Raw genomic sequence first — 7,500 nt, 5'->3', positions numbered from 1 at the left:
GATGGGTCCGCTTGCGATGCACAGCCCGGCTGTCGGCTGCATGGCGCTTTCCGTGGGGCCTGCCGCCCGCTCGTCTGCTTCACGGCGCCTTACGTCTGATAAAGGTGCAGGCTTACCACGTCGCGCAAATTTAGCACAAAGTATAACAGCTTGGCGCATTATTCGCACGTTACGGAGACGCGTTTTCGAGATGGAACAGTCTGTCAAAGAAGGTGTACAAAAGTGGCGATACTTACATCGTGACTGTCCATTTTGGTTATTATACCTTTAAAATATTCTATGAACGAAATGGTACCGTTAATTACATCAGGAGATGAATTAATAATAGATTATTATTATAGATAATAGATTATTAGATAATATATCTGTTATTATTCACTCTTGATTACATGTTATCGCAGCGGAGGAACGTGTTTCAGGATGGCGCACATAACAGTCTGTAAGCTTCAGCGTAAGGGCAGACAGACGGGAGGGCTCACGCAACATGCGCACGCCTAATTAAATATAATTGTCTCCTATTAAACAATAGTAGTAATAATAATTGAAAGTTAAAAAAAAACACTTAGTAAATACGAGAAGTGCGCGGAGCGATGCATTGTTTCAGAAGGGCATACAGTACTAATATATATATTCTTAATACTATGGTGTAATAACGTTAGAAGAACCTTGGAGTAATCATTCTGACTGATTACTCCAAGGAAGAATATAGGAAACATCCTAAATATTATGCCCGGCTGGTTGTTTCTTATCGCTACGCAGGCGAAGCCGAGTTGTGGTCCTTATTGACGAACATGTCCCGCGATGACTAAATAGCGTAGAGACACTTCTATAAGCGGGTAGTGACGAAATACTCGATCGCCACGAGATCTCGTCCCTGAGAGTGTCGCGAACTATGTTTGCTTACCGTGCAAAACACACAGCGCGGAATATACGACGGCTGCAGAGCTTTCCAACGATACGCGCTGTTCTGACAACAGTACAAATTGTTCATCTCGAAGGTGTAAAATAGGTGAGAAAATTCGTGTCTTGCCTCTATCATTATGCTATATATCTTTTCACGCTGGACTTTACGGGACAGGTAGATGCATACAGGCATAAATAGACGTTGCAAAGTGACAGCCTGTGTGGCAGGGCCTGCGGTCGTAGAAACTTTTTCGAAAACGACTTAAAATTCCGCGAACGTGTGTGCGCAAGTAGAACGTTTGCCTCCTTCATATGGAAATGAACGGTCTGTCATTCGATGGCCGAGCAACAAGCCAGGTTGTCAAGACACGAAGTGATTTTGTCAGTGGCATTCATACCGCGAGAATTTCTCGGACAGGATATCGAATAATATTAGTGCAGTAAATCGTAAATTCTCATCACTGCTTAAAAAAAAACCGTTTGAAGAGAATGCTTCCATTGGAAACAACTACAAACTCTGATGAACCGCGATAATGAAATATTCATAGACGACTCGGGCCACAGTGTTTCTTAGGTTTACACCTATCATTATTATTCGCTGTGAACTTGTCGTAATAAATAGATAAACTGGTATTAAATATACATAAACGCATTTATAATTATAGTAAAACAAACTCATGTTGTCGGCATCTATAAACAAACACACAAAAATCATCATAAATAAATTACTACATACGCATTCGCCGCGCACACGCGCCCAAATTACACGAGCGCGCACAAGGAGGCGCATACACACATACGAACGCACGTACTTACCCACAAACTCGTGCACGCACGCACATACCCGCACCAACGCACACACGCACGGACACATCGTACATTCTTAATTCAATCCAAGTATAGTCGGACGCGACTGAAAGCGGTACTTACTATATTGCTTGAAATCGTTGATCTCACAATTAAATATTTCTGAATATCCTTCTATTATATATGTATACACACACACATACGCACGAGATTGCACGCACTGGCCGTGAATTGTATTCCCTCTCGACGGCGGATAATGTTTGTCTGTCGCAGGCAATCGCTTAGCTCCGTTATAATTGCAGCCAGGGCCGAGCCTGGGTCGAGCCTAGCTGGAACTCTTTTCTCGTCTGCTGTTTACGAGAGAGTCGAAAACAAAAGCCAACGCGTCGTGAGAACGCTACAGCGAGATCTCACCTTTCTATCGCGTATCCACGTATTATTGTCTATAGTCTATCACGCGATGATGGAATCGACGATGGAATCCAGCAGGAACTATTCTCGGAACGGCCGAACTACGGCAGCGCGTAACGGCTATAATGCAACGACGTCGGCGTCGGCAACACGAGAGGAGCTACAGCATATCAGAACGCCGTGGAAAATAATTAATGCCACCGCGAGGAAAGCTGAAGCTTACGGCTGAGGCAGCGACAATATCTCAGCGTGGTTGATTACAATCGACATCGCCGGCATCAAAGCCAGCTCAGTAGCACAAAGTCAGACGCAATCGCTAAGCCGATGTCGGACAACGGACCGCCACAAAGCCGAGCACGGAAAACATGAAACTGAGCCCGACCGTATGTCACTTCTGTAATCACATCTTACACAACGGCCGTACTATATTTATACGCGCTAGCTATGTTGTCTCCTCTCAGCGCGTTCGCTCGTATATCACAACACACACACACACACACTGGCGAAACCCGTGCGTAACTCTGGTCGACTCGTGCACATGTGTGTGTGCGAGAGAGAGAGAGAGAGAGAGAGAGAGAGAGAGAGAGAGAGAGCGCGAGAGAGATAGAGCAAGCTGACATCACAGCGACAAAAGCGCTGCACGCTGCCCGCCTCCCTTTTACTCCCTTTCTATTTGCGGCTGCCGCACATGAGCGGTGGTAGCAGGCAGGCAGGCAGGCAGGCGCAGGCAGGCAGTGCAACCTCACCTCATCTAACGTCCGGGCCGCAACCGATGCCTCGCAGCTAGAAGACAAATGAAGCGTGTCTCGCGCACACAGATCCCGACGCCTTTCCCCAAAACCGCCTCGCGGGACAATTATTCCTAAGCGCTTGCTATGTATGCGTGTGTGCGTGATTGCTGCTGCACGCCAGCACTACTGCTCCGTGCGGGGATGTATATACGTGCTAGTTATTCAGCCCGAAACCGATAAGGGTACCACTCCTTGAGCTAGGGCCAATGATGGCGGAAGACGCGGCCCGCGTAGACGAACCAATTTACCGACAAGATAGAAATGGGAAAAACGTGAGACGGGAACGGAGATTACGTGGAGAATCGCGCAAGCATGCAGCGCTCTGCTCAGTAGACAACGCTTCGATTGGCAGGCATGCAGTAATATCGCTGTAGCATTTCAGAGAGTGGGAAAATATAATGCAAGATTATATGTAAAAAAGAACAACGTTATTGAGCGAGAATATGTTTATAAGAATGTGAATATGAGGAACATTTTATTTACGTTATTCTACCACCCTCTGTCTCGTATGAGCTTGAAATTCCCGGATAGTGGTTAATGTTGCGTAGCCTTTGCATGCCAGCACGCGGGATGTGCTGAGATATGCAGAGAGAGAGAGAGCGAGTGAGAGAGAGAGAGAGAGAGAGAGAGAGAGAGAGAGAGAGTTTGTGTCTTATCGCATCCACGTTCGTGCGTGCGTGCTCGTGTCTGTGCATGTACGTGTGTATGTGCGTGTATGTGTGTATATGTGCGTGCGGGCGCGTGTATATGCGTACGTCTATGTGCGCGTGTATCTGCGCACGTGTATGCGTGCGTTTCTGTGAACCATTGTCCATCGCTTCCGGGTATACCCCGTTTCGTTACAACTTCAACCTTGTCTTGAAATTGGAACGTAGAAATACAGAATACTGCTCGCGACGATGGCAGATTTATTGTTCAACAAGTTTGCAGCAAAAGTTGGTAGGACACGAAACACGAGCGGCAGTGCGAATACTAAAATATGGTAGCCGGACACGTGCTTAATTAACACTCACATGAATTTAAAAGATTATGAACCCTTTACGGGGGCGGGCGTGGGATATTATCGACTGTTTAATTGTTGGGTAGCTATACGCTTATTGTAACTTGTGCGCCGCTTCGTACCATGCGATACAGATAATATTCTGTGGTACATACCGTCTTTCTGCCAAATAATCTGTCTAAATGCTTAATATCTCGCTTACCCGTGTACAATCTAGTCACGTAATGCGACATCCCCCTGGTGTCGCATAGGCGTACTAAAGTAGCTGTCCACGGATATTCGCTGCTATGACACTAATTTCGCAGAAACACTAAAATACCTGAGCTTTACACAAACTTTATTGGACTTTCAAGGTCTAAAACACTAATCGAACCACCCGCAGTGCGTTGAGCTCGCAGCTGTGGCAGTGTGACTGTCACCCGCCTCTCTCTCTCTCTCTCTCTCTCTCTCTCTCTCTCTCTCTCTCTCTCTCTCTCTCTCTCTCTCTCTCTACCCATCTCTCTTTCTCTCTCTCTCCCTTTCACGTCATGCCTATCTACCTCTACTTCTCTTGTTCGCTCGTTTGCTCTCACTTTCCCCCCCTCTGTCTCTCGCGCTCTCTCTCTCTCTCTCTCTCTCTCTCTCTCTCTCTCGCGCGCGCTTTCTCTCTGCTATTACTATTCTCGTTCTCTATTCTCGTTCTGCTCTCGCGCGCCTCTGCTTCTCTCTCCTGCTCTCTCTCTCTCTCTGCTCTGCTCTTCTCTCTCTCTCTCTCCTCTCTCTCTCTCTCTCTCGTCTCTCTTCTCTGTCTTCTCTCTCTCTTCTTTTCTATCTTTCTCTCTCTCTCTCGTCTCGGCTCTCTCTTCTCTGTCTCTCTCTCTCTGCTCTCTTTCTCCTCTTTTCTTTGCTCTCTATCTCTCTGCGATGCGCTTCTCTTCTGCTCTCTCTCTCTTTTCTCTCTCTCTTTTCTTCTCTATTTCTTCTGCTCTCTATCTCTCTCTATCTGTCTCTCTCTCTCTCTTTTTCTTCTATTCTCTCGTCTCTATTCTCTCTCTCTGCTCTTCTGCTCTCTTCTCTGTATCGTTTTCTCTCGTCTCTGCTCTATCTCTCTCTCCCTCTCTCTCGTCTCTCGATGTCTCTCTCTCTCTCTCTCTCTCCTCTCTATTTCTCTCGGGTCAGTTCTCTAAAGTCTCTCGTTAATCTCTCATCTCTTCTCTCTCTCTCTCTCTCTCTCTCTATCTTTCCTCCTCTCTCTCTCTGCTCTCTCTCGTCTCTCTCTCTCTCTCTCGGCTCTCTCTTTCTCTCTGTCCTCTCTCTTCTCTTCTCTCTTATTTCTCCATGCTCTTCTATCTCTCTCTCTCTCTCTATCTCTCTCTCCTCGTCTCTCTCGTCTTTCTCTTCTCGTCTCTCTCTTTTTCTTCTATTTCTCTTCTCTCCTTTATCTCTCTTCTCACATGCTCCTCTCTCTCTCTCTCTCTTTTTTCTCTCTATTTCTCTTCTCTCTATCTCTCTTTCTCTCTCTCCTCTATTCTCTCTCTCTCTCTCTCTCTGCTCTCTCGTTCTCGTCTCGTCTTCTCTCTGCTCTCTTCTCTTCTCTGTGTCTCTCTCTCTCTTCTCTCTGCTCTCTTCTCTTTCTCTCTCTTTATCCTCTCTCTCTAACTCTCTCTCTGTGCTCTGCTCTGCTTCTTCTCTTTTTATCTCATATTTCTCTCTCTCTCTCTCTCTCTCTCTCTCTCTCTCATCTGTCTCTCTCATCTCCTCTCTCTCTCTCTCTCTCTCTTCTCCCTCCTCTCTCCATCTCTCTCTCTCTCTGCTCTCCTCTCTCTCTCTGCTCTCGCCTCTGCTCTCTTTCACTCTCTCTCTCTCTCTCTCTCTCTCTCTCTCTCTCTCTCTCTCTCTCTCTCTCTCTCTCTCTCTCTCTCTCTCTCTCTGACCTCAGGCGTGTAAGCAACCACAACGTCATCCTCTAGAGAATAAGGAGCAATAAAACAAACATGGAGGCGAGAGGGAGGAGGAGAAAGGGTGATGCTGTTTCGTAAAAATATCTGTTATTGTCCACCGTGTAAATTACTAATGCCCCTAAAGAATTCACCATTTATCCGCGTTTATGAACTTAAAGTTACACGCACATGTAAGTCAGGTCGGTTCACCAACGGGAATAACGTTAAACCCTTCAGTTGATCAGACACTTATCCGTAGCGAAATTTTGCCTGAGGTCAAGGCTGATTGCCGTAGAACCTACTCGGTGTGTTCGAACGTCATTGCTGATCAATTCTTTAGGGAGTCACGCTCAGCTGCCGTTGTCTGCATTTTCCCCACTTAGATTAGGTGGAACGCGATTAGCTAATCACGCTTAGCTGTTAGATCAAGACTTTTCTCCCTTGCAGAGACAAGCTGCCCGCTACAAAGTTCACGCGTTTACGTAGTTTAAATTATTGCTTGTCGCCTTATAAGCGCGCGTTCGTAGCTCTGCGAAGATGGGACAACTAAAGCGTAAAAGCTCACATCGGTGGTGTACAGTGAGGGCCCGCGTTAGATTATCCACGTAGGTTATGGTTCTCAAGACTTATGAAGAAACATGTATACTATTATGCACATTATACATATACAATAAGTAAATAAATACACACACACACGCACGCACGCACGCACGCACGCACGCAAGCACGCACACACACACACACACACACACACACACACATACATATATGTGTGATAGGTATTTGCGCAGTCACATTAAAAGAATTTTTTAAATGTTGACGACGTCATGTGTACAAACATGCAATTAATGTATTTTGCTCGGCGAAGCTTGCATGGGCTTTGGGAACTAAGTTCCGGTGGGAAAAATTCCGGGATTTTGATCCTAACCCTTCCTCTCATTTTTTTGTCAACGTCGCAGTGAAAAAGGTCCACGTTTCTACATAGACGACGAAGTGTGATAACTGTGCTGCTGGGAACATAGGTGCGCTGCGGGCGCTCGAAAAAGTGACGTCAACATATTACACTTTCACAGCATTGACTCTCGCGCGGGTTGCTGCGATTGTTATACAGGGGGGCTTGCATCCAAGCAGAGTATGGTGTTAATACACACGCTGCGATTAACGTCAGAGGCGTGATTCTCTTAGTGAATGCAGCCGGCGATACTCAGTGGGAGACCCTCAAGTAGACATCTCCGACTAGATTTGTCCTCACTGCGACAACAAAGCGCTTTGCTGGTTTCCACTAACCTGATTTCTGCAGTCACAATGACTGATTAGCGAGAATTGTATGGCTGGCACACCCACTGACCATTGAAGAATCATAGTTTACGCATTGGTTTATCACGATTAGAATACATCTAAGCCGCTGGTGGTTATAAAGAGCTCGTACGTAGGCCCCGTAGTGGTATTACCTACAATCGAACGGGGCTACACGAAAAGGTTTTAATCCCTATATATGTCTGGAATGTCAAACATATTTCTGTCTGTCTGTTCCTCTGTCTCTTTCTCTCTCTTTCTCTTTTCCTCTTTCGCGCGCTCTCTCTCTCTCTCTCTCTCTATATATATATATATATTATATATATATATACATATATATATATATATAGATATATATATATATATATATATA

General features: G+C 45.9%; 1 protein-coding gene across 1 annotated transcript in view; it reads right to left on the bottom strand.

Annotated features, from left to right (window-relative positions):
* The window catches only part of LOC106812010 (neurogenic locus notch homolog protein 1-like), a 29,295-nt gene extending 26,477 nt beyond the window's left edge, over nucleotides 1-2,818 (bottom strand). The window contains exon 1 of the mRNA XM_014815762.1: nucleotides 1,834-2,818. The gene's annotated coding sequence lies outside the window, so the exon portion shown is untranslated. The remainder of the gene's footprint in view (nucleotides 1-1,833) is intronic.
* Nucleotides 2,819-7,500: the final 4,682 nt, after the last annotated feature.

The sequence above is a fragment of the Priapulus caudatus genome, unplaced genomic scaffold, assembly GCF_000485595.1.
Source record: "Priapulus caudatus unplaced genomic scaffold, Priapulus_caudatus-5.0.1 Scaffold600, whole genome shotgun sequence".
Taxonomy (NCBI): Eukaryota; Metazoa; Priapulida; class Priapulimorpha; order Priapulimorphida; family Priapulidae; genus Priapulus; species Priapulus caudatus.
The sequence above is the reverse complement of the archived record's forward strand: the minus strand, read 5'-3'. Positions and strand labels throughout refer to the sequence as shown.